This window comes from Hylobates moloch, unplaced genomic scaffold (genome assembly GCF_009828535.3).
Source record: "Hylobates moloch isolate HMO894 unplaced genomic scaffold, HMol_V3 SCAFFOLD_10, whole genome shotgun sequence".
Lineage (NCBI taxonomy): Eukaryota > Metazoa > Chordata > Mammalia > Primates > Hylobatidae > Hylobates > Hylobates moloch.
The window spans coordinates 61,387,657-61,405,425 of NW_026652285.1; the positions used below are offsets into that span (position 1 = coordinate 61,387,657).

At 48.3% G+C, this 17,769-nt stretch overlaps 1 pseudogene; it reads right to left on the reverse strand.

The window, feature by feature from the left end:
• Positions 1-9,238: 9,238 nt before the first annotated feature.
• On the reverse strand, positions 9,239-10,050 carry LOC116474209 (large ribosomal subunit protein eL8-like; annotated as a pseudogene).
• Positions 10,051-17,769: the final 7,719 nt, after the last annotated feature.

A 17,769-nucleotide genomic window follows, 5' to 3' on the forward strand; every position in this document is an offset into this window, starting at 1 on the left:
TACTCCGATTCTTCGTAATGTGATTATTATGCACTGCATGCCTGTATCAAAACATCTCATGTACCCCATAAATATACACACCTACTATGTACCCACAAAAATTAAAAATAAAAAAATTAGGCCAGGCATGATGGCTCATGCCTGTAATCCCAGCACTTTGGGAGGCTGAGGCAGGTGAATCACGAGGTCAGGAGTTTGAGATCAGCCTGGCCAAGATGGTGAAATCCCATCTCTACTAAAAAATACAAAAGATTAGTTGGGTGTGGTGGTGGGAAACTGTAATCCCAGCTACTTGGGAGGCTGAGGCAGGAGGATCGCTTGGGCCCAGGAGATGGAGGTTGTAGTGAGCCGAGATTGTGCCACTGCACTCCAGCCTGGGTGACGGAGCGAGATTCCGTCTCAAAAACAAAACAAAACAAAAAAACAAACAAACAAAATATTGGAAAACACAAACAAAAACCCAATGCACTTGACTCTCCCGACATGTGAGTCCCCAGCAATGGACCTAGACTTCTCAAGGTTTCTCAACTCCTTTTATACCTGGTTCAACAGGTGGCTGCTTCTTTCTCACGTTGGGGGCTCACACCTATGTGGTGGCCCTGGGCCTCCAGCTCCCACGTGGGCCAGGTTTCCTCATGACCTCCAAGGCCTCCTGAATTCTCCCCGTGTAGAGTGAGCAAAGAGCTTGTCTGCTGAAGATAAAGTCTCCCAGGTGTGCTTGCCGAAGGAGGGAGACAGTCTTCCAGTTTGCTAGCAGGTGACAAGGGAGACATGTCTGCTGTCCTGAGGGGAGAAGGGGAAGAGGGAGAATGGCCAATGGAGGTACGGGAGGGGCAGCTATTCCTCGGGGCCCACAAGCCTGGAAGGATGCTCCTCAACTTGTGTCTTCTTGGCTGGGACTGCTCCCTTCCCCATGAGCCCCTCAAAGGGAAAGGGCAGAGCTTGTTTTCCTGGGGCTATGGGGTAGACTAGAGGCGGCCCGTGGCAGGGAAGTCGGCCCTGCTTTCCTCTGGGTTCTCTGGGATGTAGGACCCTGAGCACCAGACACAGCCCCTGCCATGTTCCTGCCTGAGTGTCTCCATGAAGTGCTTCTTCTTGGCCATGCTTAAGGGGCTCCAACACTGTGTTCCCTGCAGCCTTATCCCCAACTGGGGTGAACCACCACCCATAGAATGGTAGGTAAGGGGGTCCCAGCTCCCATTCCCCAAGCCCCAGGCTACCGCTTATGGCTGCCCTCAAGGTAGAGGGTGAGGGAGGGTCCTTGCGAGGTGTCCTGGCCATGAGGAGCAGAGGGGAGGCAGGGGAGTGGGGTGACTGTGCTGAAACGGGTTGAAGCACACACAGCTGCCATCCAGAGAGGGAGGTCTGTCAGAGCTCCAGACAAGTGAGAGGTTAAAAGTGCATGGATTTCTGAGCAATTCTTAGCATTAGGAAGAGGAATTAGCTCCCTGATTCCTTTCCTGGATGCTTATTTCTACTGCTCATGGATGGGGTGTGTGTGTTTGTGGCTGGGGGCGGCATGAGACCATCAGGTGTTTCTGGTGCACCCCTGGGCAGGGGTAAGAACTGCCCTGCACAGACAATGGACACGGTGGCCTCTGTTCCGGGTGAGCATCTCTACGGTCCTAAGAGAACTGCAGGTGCCAGCTCAGGCTGCCTCACATGATACCACAGGCTGGGGGCTCAAACGGCAGACATTCATTCTGTCACTGTTCTGGAGGCTGAAGATCAAGGTGCGCTGGCAAGTCTGGTTTCTGATGAAGTCCTGCTTCCTGGCTTGTGGACACTGTGTCCTCACATGGCCTTTCCCCTGTGCTTATGTGGAAAGAAAGAGAGAGAGATAGAGAGAGAGAGAGAGAAGAGAGCGAGCGAGCACAGCACCGTGCATCTGTTCCTCTTTTTCTAAGGATGCATCATCATATTGAATCAGGGACTTACTTATGACCTCATTTCAAAAGTGTGAGTCCCTAATCCAATATGTCCTTCCAAGTGCCATTTCTAAGCCATATCAGGGTTTAGGGCATCAACATATGAACTATGGGCACATGAGCCTGTCTATAACAAGAACCCTGGGTGGTTGGGAGTCATCAATGCTTAGAAACCCTGGGTCCAGCAGTGGGTCTGGCAGCAAGAGCAGTGTCCTGCTGTGGGACCCGCCCCTAGGCGCAGGCCCCTGCCGTTATATTCAGTCCTCATGGCACTCCGTGTCCAGCGTCTTCACGGTTGAGGTGGATCCATGGAGAAATTGGGAAGGCTTCACGTGAAATGACTGAGAATTTGGGAAATGTCGCTATGAAAACAAGTTAAGAGCGGGGTGGTAGAGACCACCCCTGGCAACGTCCTCAAGCATACAAAGTGCAGGCGCTGTTAATCTCCAAGACAAAATGGAGTTCCATCACAACCAAAATAACTGGACACAGGATAAGAGACACCTGTCCTCAAGGCGAGGGTTCCTGGACCCCAGGTGAGCTGCACTGGACCCCAGGTGGAGACGGGCACAGCGGCTCCCAAGGGTACAAATCTTCCTTGCCTGAAGCAGTCCCTGCTGGTCCTGGAGTGTCCGTGACGCCTGTTCAGGATCTTTGTAGTTGGACAAATATGTGAATTTGGATACAAATAATGCAGAAAAACAGGTATCTACTGATCTGGCTTCTTTCTTTCTTTTTAGTAATAAAATTTATTTGGTAATCAGTTACTTATCAATTACAGGAAATTTGGGAAATAAGCATAATCTGCCACTCAGGGTTGGCTGTTGCCGCTGGCTGTGTATTTTCTCTTCCCTCCGGTTGGATTGCAGGTTGGGAAGTCAGGTCCGGCTGGTCAGCCAGGAGCCGCTGGCCAGGCCTACCAGCTGCTCCACACTGCCCCCTCGTGGTCATCTGCTAGGCAGCAGGCCCCGGACGCTCAGCCCCATCTCCTGACTTCCTTAGGGCACAGGAACTGGTGGAGCTCAGCCTCGACTGGGGCTCAGACATTGTCCACAGGCCTTTCTGACCAACCTGGACTCCATGCAGGGAACTGATTCACGGGGAAAGGGCTGGCCACATTCAGGGATGCCCAGGCCATCTGGGGAGCAGTGGATGGAGCAGGGGACCTTGAAGTTGGAGAAGTAGGTGCTGGTGGGCAGCCTGTATCTTTGTCTATGTGACAGCCACTGTGCTCCCCGCCCAGGAACTTGCAAAGGATGAACTGGACATGGGGATCACAGGAAAGGCTTGATTTCTTGCTGATTAAGTGGCTGGGTTGTCAGAACACCAAAGTATGGGGGCATGCTGGCCAATGCAAAACATTTGTCCTCCCAGAGGCACACTGGTGGCCTCTCTTGCCCTTTCCTCCTGTCTTCACTACCCCACTGATGCCACCTTTCATAACCCGAGACTCTGACACTGCAGCATGTGGTTTGGCTGATCTTGACTTTCTCAGCAGGAGATGGAACTCAGCTAAACATGGTTCTCTTGATTGCCTGAGGCCCCTGCAATCCGGAATGGCTGAAGGACAGGGGGCTTCCTGACCTCTTCTAGCTACAGGTGTCACGGGGTGGAGTCAGGTGTGGCCTGATCAGGGATCAGGTGCTGTGGCAGGACTCATTTCTGCAGCTTCAGGGCTGGTTCCTTGCTGGGACAGACTCCCTCCTGGCAGCAGCTGGTCACAGAGGTAGCTTTGGTACCCATTGTGCTTGTTCAAGTCCAGTGGAGGTGGGGCTGGTCGTGACAGCCTCCTGATGCTTAAGCCAAACTCTCAGAATTAAGTCTTCTTCCTGCTGTCACATGCCTTCCGTGGAGGGCCATTGCACTCCAGCCTGGGCAACAGAGCAAGACCAAGACCAGGGCCAAGGAGACAGAATATGCTGCTGGGTAGGCTTGGGCCACATACCTCTTTCCTAGGGCTGGAGTTAGCAGCTCCTTCCCCAGAATCTTATGACTGCGACTCAAGGGAAGAATAGACTCCTCAATGAAAACCTGGGGGGAGAGGAAGTGGTGAGTGGGTGATGCAGGGTGGCCCCAAACAAATGTCCACCACATGACTGTCTCTTAACCTTCTGAGGGCTGGTAGCCAAATGAATTAAAAAATGATGGGCGTGCGCAGTGGCTCACGCCTGTAATCCCAGCACTTTGGGAGGCCAAGGAGGGTGGATCACGAGGTCAGGAGATTGAGACCATCCTGGCTAACACGGTGAAATCCCATCTCTACTAAAAAAAATTAGCTGGTGTGGTGGCACACGCCTGTAGTCCCAGCTACTTGGGAGGCTGAGGCAGGAGAATCACTTGAAACCGGGAGGCAGAGTTTGCAGTGAGCCAAGATCATGCCACTGCACTCCAGCCTGGGCAACAAAGCAAGACTCCATCTCAAAAAAAAAAAATAATAATTTCTTTTTTTTTTTTGAGATGGAGTTTCACTCTTGTTGCCCAGGGTGGAGCGCAATGGTGCAATCTCAGCTCACTACAACCTCTACCTCCCGGGTTCAAGTGATTCTCCTGCCTCAGCCTCCCAAGTAGCTGGGATTACAGGCACCAGCTACCAAGCCGGGCTAATTTTTTGTATTTTCAGTAGAGATGGGATTTCACCATGTCGGTCAAGCTGGTGTCGAACTCCTGACCTCAGGTGATCCACCTGCCTCGGTGTCCCAAAGGGCTGGGATTACCTTGCCTGGCCAAAAATGATCATTTCTTTCCCACTAAATTTAAAGAAGATAGATGTCAGCCAACAGTGGTGGTAGCTTCTCTCTCTCTCTTTTTTCCCTTCTTGTTAAATTTTAAAGATATTTTATTTTTTACTTTTTTAACTTGATTTTGAAATAAGTTGGAACTTAAAGTTGCAAAAACAGTACAAAAATTTTCCGTATGCCTTACCCCAGTTTCCCCAGTGTTTACACCTCACATAATTATGTTAAGATAGTCAATCCCAGGGACTTAGCGTTGATGCAGTACTCTTAACTAATACACTCATCCTCTTCAAATTTCATCCATGGCCCCACTGATGTCTTTCTCTGATTCAGGAACCAGTCCAATATCTCATGCTGTATTTAAGTCATCAAATGTCCTTGGTCTCTTTTAGTCTGGAATGGTTCCACAACTTTTCTTTGTCTCTAATGACCTTCAGACTTTTAAAGAGTACTGGCCATGATTTTGTGGCACATTCCTCCTGATTAAATGTAGCTTATGCATTTTTTTGCAAGAATATCATAAGAGTGACATGGTATCCTCCTTAGTGTGTGGTATCAGAGGGTACATAAGGCCAGTATGTGGCGTGACTGATGATGCTAACCCGGCTCACCTGGTGAAGGTGCTGTCTGCAGCTTTGTCCTCTGGGCAGTTGCTGTTTTTCCCTATGTAATTAATCTGTATCTCCACACTGGCCTTTTCATGCACTGACTCACAGTGTCTGCCAAGTGAAGTCTTTTAGCTGCTGTCCCAGCCACTGCCTTGGAAGGAGCTTCTGTCTGCAGGCACCCACTGCAGGAAACGGGCAAAGCCTAATTGGAGCTTCCCTGAAACCAAGAGGACAAAGCCGGCTGGGGGTCCACATGGAGTTCCTCCTCAATGACCTGCAACACCAGTGTGTCCAAAGACAAGGCAATGCTGCCACTTTTGGGGGGAGTTTGGCAATAGTGAATATAAGTAGTTTTAAATGAAGCAACCCCCTTTTTTTTTTTTTTTTTTTGAGATGGAGTTTCACTCTTGTTGCCCAGGCTGCAGGAGTGCAATGGCGTGATCTCGGCTCACCACAACCTCCACCTCCTGGGTTCAAGCGATTCTCCTGCCTCAGCCTCCTGAGTAGCTGCAATTACAGGCATGCACCGGCATGCCCGGCTAATTTTGTATTTTTAGTAGAGGCGGGGTTTCTCCATGTTGGTCAGGCTGGTCTCAAACACCTGACCTCAGGTGATCCGCCCACGTCAGCCTCCCAAAGTGTTGGGATTACAGGTGTGAGCCACTGCACCCAGCTGCAACCACTTTCTTAACCCATTTATTTGTGACTATGTTGTTTCCAGATCAGTAAGAGCATATTGTGGAATGGACTTTGCTGCACATAAGTACCTGCTGATGTCTATGCTTTTCTCTACAGTTGAGAAGGTTCTGTTTTTCAAGGTGAGCCTAACCATGGGCAAGATGACCACATTTGTGGCTGGTTCTGGTGGCTGCAGCCCATGGAGAGGAGTGGCTTTGGCACATCTCCTTATGGACTTCGGCTTCCTCTCCTGTCACCACTCCCCACCCCAGAGCTCATTCTGGTTCTCATTCACTACTTCTGTCATTCCTCACCTGGCTTCTGGAAGAATATTTGAGTTGCAGGAGGTTTTGCTACTCTCTAGACCTATATTTGTACAAAGAAATGGAATTTTGTTTAGGAAGGGGAGGATGTTCTTCATTAGAAATTTTGACAGTCTTGCTCTGTCACCCAGGGTGGAGCACAGTGGCACGATCCTGGCTCACTGCAACCTCCGCCTCCCGGGTTCAAGCAATTCTTGTGCCTTAGCCTCATGAGTAGCTGGGATTACAGGTATGTGCCCCATACCCGGCTAATTTTTGTATTTTTAGTAGAGATAGGGCTTTGCCATGTTGGCCAGGCTGGTCTCGAACTCCTGACCTCAAGGGATCCTCCTGCCTTGGCCTCCCAAAGTGCTGGGATTACAGGTATGAGCCATTGAGCCTGGCCCAACGATACCCCTTTTCTTTGGCTTACTAGTCTAGGAGCTAGTTGGGCATTTCTTCTAGTTTGGGCCAGCTTGATGGTCTCCACTGGACAATTCCATGTGTCTGTGGCCAGTGGGCAGCCAGGCAGCTAGGGCACCTTGATGCTGCTCTCTGTGGCCTCTTATCCCCTGGCAGGCCCGATTGGGCTCCTTCCCATGGTAGTTTTGGGATTCCAAGCCTGTGCAGTACTGTTCAAGTCTCTGCTTCTGCTGCATTTATTACTGCTGCACTGCAAATGTGGACGAAAGCCCTAATGCCTGGCATGCTCATGGAGACCCGCTCAGTGTTATCTTCTTAGTTCCTTTGCAATATCAGGGTTCACTCTTTTAGCAGGGCACAACTTCCAAGAGTGAGAGGGAATGTTCTCTGAATTCCCCCAATCCATAGCTCACTGTTCTTAAGTCGAGCAGGAATAATGGTATTCGACGCTGCATGGTAATCTGGCCCTAAAATGGATTTCCGTCACCCCACTGGTCTCTGGTCAGCATCTGAGGGGTCTGACTGTTTACGGGTGACTCCATCCTACACAGACACCCCCGCTTTGGGGTCATGAAATCTTAGGATGGTGCTGAGATGGTGCTGCTCTGATGCTTTGGGATGAAAGCTAGACTTTGGTCATGGTGGTGGTGGTTTATCATTGCTGTGGATTTAATTGTGTCTTGCATTTACCAAATTCACATGTTGAAGCCCTCACGCCCAATGTGATTGTGTCTGGAGACAAGGTCTGTAGAATGCAATTAGGGTTAAATGTGTCACAGGGTAGGCCCTAATCTGATATGACTGTGGTCCTATAAGGAGAGGAAGAGAAAGAGCTTCTTTTCTCTCCACCATGTGAGAACACACTGAGAAGGCACTTGTCTGCAAGCCAGGAAGAGAGCCCTTGCCAGGAACCAAATCAGCTGACACCTTGATGTGGACTTCCCCACCTCTAGAACTATGAGAATGTCATTTTCTTTTATCTGTAAGCCACTCCGTCAATGGTATTTTGTTTCAGCAGCCTGAGCCAACTAATACATGCGGCCACCTTCTCTCCATGCCTGCACTTTCTGTTCCAAGCCATCTGGTGGAAGCAATCCAATTGCCTGCAGAATCATCTGAAAGCATCACTGGGAAGAAGCTGGTGGAACTAAGAAGCAATTCTTTAGCCTGACAGCCAGTCTGTTTTTAGTATTTCTAAATATGAAATCATCTCAGAAGAAGTCAAGGGCTGTTGAGGTGATTTGCCTGAGGTCCTACAACTCATCACTGACCGTGTTTGGAGTAAGGAAGCAATTAACTTTAAATGTGATTATAAGGGTGGGGCCTTAATCTGATAGGACCAGTGTCCTTATAAAAACAGGAAGTGTGTGCGTTCACTGAGAAAAAGCCACGCAAGAACACAAAGAGAAGGCGGCTGCTGCAAGCCAGGGGGAGAGCTCTGCCTAGAAACGAATCCTGCCGGGCATCTTAATCTTGGAATTCTAGCCTCCAGAACTGTGAGAAATAAATGTCTGTTGTTTAAACTACTCAGCCCGTGGTATTTTGTTATGACAGCCTGAACGAACAGATACAGTCATCTAATGTCCAGAGAGAAAAAACACATTCGAGACTAAGAAACCATCCACTCAGGGAGGATCAGTCATCAGTCCTCCCGAGTCTGAGCCATCTGAGCTATCAGCCCAAGTTCCTAGAGGCTCTAAGCACAGGGGAGTTCACCTGTGGCTAGGCTCCTGAGTGACAATGAGGTTTTTTTTTTTTTTTTTTTTTTGAGATGAAGTCTCGCTGTGATGCCCAGGCTGGAGTGCAGTGGGATGATCTGGGCTCCCTGCAATCTCCACCTCCCGAATTCAAGCAATTCTCCTGCCTCAGCCTCCCGAGTAGCTGGGATTACAGGCGCACGCCACCATGCCCAGCTAATTTTTGTATTTTTAATAGAGACGGGGTTTTACCATGTTGGCCAGGCTGGCTTCAAACTCCTGACCTCAAGCGATCTGCCTGCCTCGGCCTCCCAAAATGTTGGGATTACAGGCGTGAGCCACCATGCCTGCCTCTCCTGTTGTATTTCTAAGTCAGTTCAGAAGTGAGTCCTGATGAAGAGGGTAAAGGGTTAGAGACAACAACTTCAGCTCTATTTGAAGTCTTAACTCATGACATCTCATTTCTGAATGGTGAGACACAAAGATCACCTCTTACATGTCATTAAGCATAGAACCCTTGATAAATTAATGAGAAAGCACAGTCTCACTTCATTTTATGAAGTCTAAGTTGTATAGCTATGTCCCTCCTCACATGTATGCACATTAGAAGTAAAGACACACCCCAGCACGTCAACTCAGTTTTCCATGGAGAAAGTATTTTCTTAAGTTTTTGTTTTGAGCCAGACACACCAATAATACCAGGCAGAGCTGAAGTTCTACCATCATCGTCTTGGAAAACGGTCAGTTCTGTGCACTAATCCTAGATGATTTCTTTTCCCTGAGAAGTGATTTTAACATTCTCTTTTTTTTTGAAGGAAAATTTGTATTTTAATTATTTTTATGTACAGAAAACTCAACAGTGTACATTTAACCCAGTTTAGTGGCAAGTTCTTTAGCCTTTGCCTTTTCCAGCTTGGCGATACGAGCCACAGACTTAGGACCCAGGACATTGCCGCCCCAGTGACGGCGGATCTCATCGTATCTGTCGTCGTAATTGGTCCTGATAGCTGCCACCAGCTTAGCCAAAGCGCCTTTGTCTTCTGAGTTCACCTGTGTGAAGGCGACAGTGGTGCAGGTCTTCCTGTGGACTAGACGTCCCAGTCTTGCCTTCCCCTTGATAATGCAGTAAGGGGCCCCCATTTTACGACACAGGGCAGGTAAGAAGACAACCAGCTCAATGGGATCGTCGTGTGCAGTCACCACCAGCTGAGCTTTCTTGTTTTCCACCAAGGTGGTGAGGGTGTTAACTCCTGCTCGAAGGACAGGTGGTCTCTTTGTGGGGACGTCCCCTTTGCCAGCAGCTTTCTTCTCTGCCGGGGCCAACAGCCTCTGCTTCTTCTCTTGCTTTGTCTCTGGTCTCTACTTGTGGGCCAGCTTAAGCAGCTGAGTAGCTGTTTGGCGGTCCAGGGCCTGGGTGAACTGGTTAATCGCAAGAGGCACTTTCAGCCGCTTATAGAGGATGGCTCTCTGCCGCTGCAACCTGATATAGCGGGGCCATTTCACAAAGCAGGTGAGGTCGTTTTTGGGCTGGATGTCCTGTCCAATGCCAAAATTCTTAGGCCTTTTCTCAAACAGGGGATTCACCACTTTCTTAGCCTCCTGCTTCTTCACGACAGCAGGGGCCGGAGCCACCTTCTTTCCCTTGGCCTTCTTTCGTTTCGGCATCTTGGGCGGCGGGAGGAGAGAGAAAAAGCTTAACATTCTCTTGAATCCAGACAAACATGTGATGATTATATGTAGCATTTTCTCCAGAAACCATGTTTATTTTCACCACTGTGAATTACATTTCTTGGGCTTTTGTGGTAGTTTCCTTGAATGTTTTCCAGCCATGTGCGTAACCACAGCAGCAGTGTGTTGCAAACAAATTCTACTCCTTGCCAAGTGTCCAGGGATATCAAAAGCAAATATTTCCTAGTATTGCTTAGGAGAGTAAAAAATGGAGTAATGAAAGTGAAGCCATTTCAATTTGAATTGGTACCACATTTGACAATAAATTTCTCCAGGCAGTGAAGACTGGACAGGACTTGAATGGAAGGCCCCTCTCACCTTTCCCCTTCCACCTGAATTTTGCACCTGTCTCTAAGGGTTCGCCTGCACCTGTCCTCTGGAGGTCCTGCCCTCCAGCCTCAGTTATTTATTGCATCACATTCACCACCAATTGCTGCCCTACTTCTTTCTGCCCTTTCACAGGCCAGACGTTGGTTTGTTCATCCGTTGGGAATATTTATTTATTAAAATCAATAAATACATATTTATCAATGTAAAACATACTTATTATTCGAAGAATCAAACAGAACCGAAAATCTCACAATGAAAAGAATAAGTCCCCTTGACCCTCCCCAAGGTCCCCCAGCCCAGCTTCTCAGAGTCACTCACTTTTAGACTTCTTAGCAGTTTCTTCTGCTAGTCACCTCCATAGCTTTTAGTCAGTATGCTCATATAATTATTTCTTGATTTGATCAATTTTAGAAAGTAATTCTGAAATGATTTTCTGTAATGACGAATTTTCTTGCCTCATGTTTTGTCTTCTCTCACATCTTATCATACAGTTGAATCAATAATCAATATTTTTATTACTAGGATAGCTATTTACATATTGTTCACTGAGGCCCCAAGAGGTGAATATACAATGTGTCAATTTCCTGTTTTGTGGAGATTTTTCTTTCTCCTGGAGTTTTTAATTTCCTCATTTTTCATTTATATATTTTCTAGCCACATAGTTTTGTTATTGTCCCCAAATGTTCAATTTTTATAATTTGTTCTACTAGATTTCTCCCTTTCCCCAAGAGTCTTCCCTTCTGCATACTTCTAGAAACCCATCACATCTGGGCTGCTTGCCCTCTAGGCCTGTGGCGTATTTCTCACCCTGGAGCTGCTTCTTACTCTTCTGGGTGGGGCCTACTGTTTCTTTGCTTCCTCATCTTCCTAATGTTACTGGACATTATTTTCAGTAGCTACTTAAGGAAGGGTCAAGAAAGGTCAATTTTGTGAATCTTTATATGTGTGAAAATTTCTTTAGTCTGTCTTTACATGTGATGAATACTTTGCTGAATGTATAATTTCAGGCTGAAAATAATTTTCTCTTGGAGTTTTTTAGGTATTAGTGTCTTCAGGAAGGTAGGAGGCAACATAACATCTTCACTGATAATGAGGTGGTAAGTGAAGGCCTTAACTTTAAAGTTAAAGATTTAAAGATGCCCCTAGTTCCACCTCCTTTATACAACTCACTCACCTGTTTGCTTAACACTGAGCTAGTGCTCGGTGCTTCACGTGGTCATTCTTTCCAGGCTGAAGGGTCTTTGCCTAGGTGGTTTGTGTCTATCAGTACATCCAAATATCTTTCCCTTTATAAAAAATAGTGTTTTGTTATTTTCTCAGCAGGGGTTTTTTTGTTAATTTTTTTGTTAAGAGATAGTCCCCCCCACCCCACACCCCCCAACTTGTGGTTGTCTTTCCTTTCAGATTGGGATGAGTCATCTATTTCTCAATAGATCTGAAGGACTGCTGCAGGTAATGTTTTCTTCTTCAGTTTTGCTGGCAGCCAGCCAGGGTTGGGTGCCAACAGCACAGGGTGACACTGAGGCCAGGGCTGCAGGGTGTGTTTGGGTGAGGGTTGCATGTTTCCTCTATAGAGCTGCAGTGGAGACAAGAGCCAAGACAAGGAAATTTAAGGAGCAGCAGAGGAAGGGTGGGCATGAGGATGTGCTCCTGGTTGCATTCTAACTCTCTCAAACACCCTCTTCGGTCCTTTCTGCCCAGTGATGGGGCCCAGGCACCAGGCTGGCATCAGGTCTCAGCCCACTGCTGAAGGGAGGGAGGGAAGGAGAATAAAACTTGGCCTGTGCGATAGCATGAAAATCAATTGTAATTTTGAATTTAGAAAACTAGGTTCTGACCCTTGAAAGACAGACCACCTTCAGAAAGATGCTTTGCAAACAAATTTAAGATCTGGGCAGGGAACAGCGTTTCCTGTCACCAAAAAACCCCTGCAAGTTCATTTCCCTCCAAAACACGATTTCTGCAATCTTCTGCTTTTCCAGGCACATAAGCCACCGCCTTAAGCTCCTGAGGTACATGGTAGAAGAGGACAAGGACAGTTGACTCTAGTCCCTATGTCCCTGAGTGTGTGGGTGGGCCTCTGGTCCGCATATCCTCATGCGTGGGTCAGGACCTGGTCTGGAGCGTCCCTGGGTGTGCAGGGAAGGCTGGTCTCAGGGTTCCCCAGGTGTAGGTGGTGGGATCTGTTCCTTTTTTGCTGTCATCCAGCAGGGTGTGCGTGTGTTCAGGGTGGCACACAAGGTCCTCTCAGAACCTCTTCTTCACGCTTATGGTGCCTGTGGAATGTCCCAGGCCAAACACAGCGTTGAGGGACTCTGAAGGGTCCTCCATGGCTGCAGCCCTTGCTCTTGCTACATGTGTTGTGTCTGTGAAGATGTTTCCATATAGATTCCAGGCTGCTGAGCAGGTCTCTCCTATGCAGGCAGGAAATGGGGTTGGGGGGAGGGGCAAGAGAAGATAGAGACAGTTGGAGGTAGGGTACATATGGAGATGATTAGTTTGGTGATCTTCAGTGGTCAATGCACTAAAGATCACGGGAAAGGAACTGTTATGGCCTGAATGTTTTTATCCCCTGAGATTCTTGTGCTGAAACTGACTCTCCAATGTGATGGCATTAAGAGGTGGGGCCTGTGGGAGGGGATGAGGTCTTGAGGGTGGAGCTCTCATGAATGGGACTAGTGCCTTCCCGAAAGAGACCCCAGAGAGCTGCCTCACCTCTTCTACCACGTAGCGGGAAGGCGCTGTCTCTGAGGAAGGAGCCTTCACCTGGCCAGACAACATATCTTCCGGTGCCTTGATCTTGGACTTCCCAGCCTGTAGAACTGTGAGAAATAATTTTTTGTTGTTTATAAGCCACCTAGTTTATGGTATTCCATTATAGCCGCCTGAATGGCTGAAGACAGGAACTAATACCACTCACGGGCTGAGCTTCCCCAAAAGCAAGGCCCTGCCAGGGAGGTTGGTCGGTGGAACGGCAGGAGTGGTTCTCTCTGAACAGCCACGCAGACACACAGAAGCTTGTGGGTTTTGTGCAGAGGGGACATGCTCTGTTTTTAAAAATTCTACTATTGATGTACTTCAGCAGGGCCCAGGTTGTCTCATTACCTCGTCTTTAAAGTCTTCAATAATGAATAAAGTGAATAGGAGCTGGCAGAACAATCTTTACCTCTCTCCTGACTGTGGAGGTCTTGTGGGTGGGAGATGACACATTTCTATGCCATTCCTTTTCTGCCTACAGAAAATAGTGGGAAAAGATACCCAAGAACATCACACAAAGGAAAGAGAGATTTGATCTGCATCCGTCTGCCCTGCTGGGCTGTGGGGCATGGTGCCCTGGGCCTCAGTGTCTGCTCTATGCATGAGCAGGGAAGGCAACCAGCTGTGGGCAAGGGAATATCACCCTGGGAAAATGGGCCGTAATTCTGGATTTAGCCACGGTAGCTTGTGCTGCCCAGAATTCTCCTTTGCTCATGGCAGTTTGTGGTGTGTGTGTCCACGCTGCAACAGCGTGAGCGGAGGGGTGGGGGTCATCATTTTCACTTGGTTCCATGGAGAAACCTCAAGGGAAACCGAACTTGGGCTCCAAATCTTAGTTTGTTCTACCACTCCGTAGCGTTTTCTGTTGACCCCATGTCCTGCTAGGACATTTTTGTGTCCCAGGATTTGCTCTGGTGTGACAAGAGGGCCAGAGTTAAACAGAGAGGCAGAGAAACTTAAAAACTGGAATGTTCCCAAAGATGGTGCCAAGGCTGGTAAGCAAGGTTGAAAATGGGGCTGTGCACACACAGGGTACAGGGGAGAGGCTCCAGTTTCCTCTTCTCTGCAGGAACTAGAAACCAGCTTTAAATGTGCCTCTTTCCACATGCCCACCTGTGATGCCTCCAGAAGTCCCCACTGGCCTGGCCTGGTGTAGGGTTGTGTAGACACGCCTCTCACATACCCTGTCCCCCTGGGGTGAGCCTGGCTGAGAGCAGGGCTAAGCGTGGTGTGGGGCAACCCCAGTATCACCCCTGTTCTAGATGCCTTCAGGGAGGGTGGCCCTGCAGGGATCAGAGGGCTGGCACACACAGGCTCTAGAATCAATGGAAGGCAGTGGGGAAGACCTCTCAAATTTCTTGCGAGCCACCCACTGTGCCCATCTGAGGACAAGGCCCAGCAGGGAGCCACTGGCCCCACTGCCTTGCCTGTGCCCCACTGTACATTGACACCTGGAATAGGGCATGGCTGTCACCTCACTTACTTTTACTATTTCCTCTTGATAGACGCAGGAGGCAGAGAAACTCTAGACAGACAGGAGTTGGTCCCTGGTGAAGCCCCACTTTCAAGCCAAAAAGCCTGACACCCACAGCTTAAAGTGAGAATTTCCATCCCTGTTTGCCTGCTCTCTCCCTATTGGTTTTTTCTGAGTAATGTGTTTTTACCACTTGAATGTTGCCTTTTCCAAAACTACTTATGGCCTGCCCCACCCCCGCATCCCTGTGCTTATAAGGACCCCAGATTTAGCTGGTAGGGAGAAGCAGCTGTACTTCAGAGAGAGGCAACTTGATTTCAGAGGAGGGAGGCAGAGAGGCTGCTTGACTTCAGGGGAGAGTGACCTGTCTTTTCCATCCCCTTTCCAGTTCCACTCTCTGCTGAGAGCCACTCTCATCACTCAATAAAATTTCCACATTCATCATCCTTCAATTTGTTCATGTGACCTCATTCTTCTTGGAACTGGACAAGAATTCAAGACCTACCAAATGCGGGTAGCAAAAAGACTGTCACACTGGCCCTTTGCCCTCACTGGTGGAGGGCAGCTGCCCCATGCAGCGAGGCAAAAGGCCCACTGAGCTGATAACACACTGCTGTCTGTGGACAGCAGAGCTAGGAGAGTATTGCAACATGCCCTCTGGGGCCTTGGGATCGCAGGCACCCCCACCTGGATGCTGACGCAGGGCCTGCACTGAGTTTTCTCTGCTGGCGCCAAAGTGGCCGGCTGGTTCCCGCACTGGCTCGCCTACTTGCTCCCTCTGGCAAGGAATGGAGTGTGGTGGGCTGGAGTAAACCGAGTTTGCTCTTGCCTGCACAGAAGCCAGAAGTGGCTGGCTGGTTCCTGCCCTGGTTCGCTCCTGTGCTCCCTCCTGCGAGGGGTTAAGCATGGTCAGCTGAGTAAAAGGGGCACCATTCTCATGAGTCCCGCGAAAGGGTCAAGAAAATATCCTGCCTCACTCTCATCCATGTCCTCTGGAGAGCACGCACCTCCAATGCCGATGCTCTCTTGGGAGCAGGAAGAGGGAAAGTGAATCAGGAATATTGGGTGATTTTAGCCTTTGGTCAGACATACTTTATGGCAAATTTCCACCAAAGAGGCAATTTTAACAAATACAATATTCCGTGGCAGACACTGCTTCTTTCTCTAATTCGCATAACACTAAGAAAGCATTTCCCTCTATTAATGGAGATAGGAAGAGACAGATAATGGATCCACTGGCAAGGCTTGGCTGCCCTCCACACTATTGATTTTTCTAGCCAAGAAGTTGTCTCAGGCCAAATACAGTCAGCTGAGAGGCAGTAATGGAGAGGGAAAGGGTCTATTGTGTGCATATGTAATGCATGCTGCTAAGTTGATGAATCTTCTGGAAGGACTCTCTTTGCTGTGGAAAATAGGCCAGGGTATGCAGGCCATCAACTGCGTGGAAGATTTCATTAGAAACAGAAATTCTCCGCTGAATGTGGGCATCGTGTTCTACCAGCCGACTCTGTGGCTTCCTGGCAAGGCCAGTGAATGAGGACCCCGCAGCGGCTGCGCACATTTCGAGAACAGTATTTTGTTGAGTCTCAACACAGAATTCTTTCACTCTTTAACACAAATTCTGAAATTGAGATGGGCCTTACTATTAGCAGCAAAATAGACTTGCTTGGTTCCAGGCAGAGGACGGAGCTCAGAAGCCGTGTCACTGCTGTGAGGACACGAATGTGCCACACATGTGACTGTGGGCCAGCTCCCTTCGGGTGGGCAGCGTCGCAATTGGCGGCATTGTAGTTCAACTTTGTGCTCTTTACTTTGACCTAATGTGTCATCACAAAACCCCACTATAAAATTATGTAGCTATACTTTGTTGTAAGTTAAAAATTATATCTTGTACATAAAATTTATCTGTTTTTATGTAAAATAAAAGTTAAGCTTCATGGAGGAAATTGCTTGCTGTGTTCCAGCCAGGAGAGCTCACGAACCTCCTTGTGCTTTGCAATGAGTTAGGAGAAACTCATGGCCCAATGAGAAGCAGAGTTTCCAAGTCAGGGACAACTCTGTTAAGAAGAGGGCTCACGTTTGAGGGAAACTCATCTAACAGTCACATAGGATAACTGTGACTTAACCAAGTGGCAAACGAGCATGAGGTCCTGGCATTTTTGAGATGTGTTTTGAAATAATTTCTATCCATGTAGGACAGGGTTCTTTTATTTTTTCGATTTTATTTTATGTTTTTAGGTTCAGGGAGTATGAATGCGGGTTTGTTACATGGGTAAATTGCATGTTGCTGAGGTTTGGGGTGTGAATACTACCATGATATCATCACCCAGGCAGTGAGCATAGTACCTGATAGGTAGTTTTTTTTGTTTTTTTTTTTTTCCAACTTTTATTTTAGGTTCAGGGCTGGATTACAAAAAAATCACTGGTGGGTTCTATGCTTAGTAACTGGGTGACAAAATAATCTGTATACCAACCCCCTGTGCACGAGTTTACCTGTTGGTAACGAACCTGCAGCAATGGGCACACAGAGGGGAACAACATGTAGGACAGAGTTCAAACCTTAAGGGATCAGGAGCAGGAGCAGGATCAAGAGTTGGTAAAAATAAAAATAAAAATGCACCATCTGCGGCTAGGTGAAAGGTCAGTGGGCCGGGGTATTCCCAAACTATTCAAACTCATTCTCAGGCCTCAGCTGCCAGCAGAGGAAGGATATTATTGTCAGTTATGTGCATGTTTCAGTGTTTTGTTTTCCCTCTCAACCCCTGAAAAGCTGATTTCAGGAGGAGCTCGGGAGCTCCGGGCTGTCCTAGACCAGTCTGAGGATGCCACATAATACAGAGTTCTGGGCTTTTGGAAAGACACCGAGATGCGCTCCTCGAAGCCTTCTCGGCCCTGATTAGTGGCACATGGAGGACGCTGACCCAGGCAGCACAAGCCTGCCAGCAGCCTCTTTCCATGCAGCTCTAATTTCTCAAGAAGGGAATCTGCACAGTGAGACTTGGGTGTATAAGGCATTCTGGGGTTGAAAAATCAAAAATCATGATTAAAAATGACCTATCGGCATCTGTGCAGAGCCTGTAGACTGGCACTGGGGGCTATGTGTCACCTC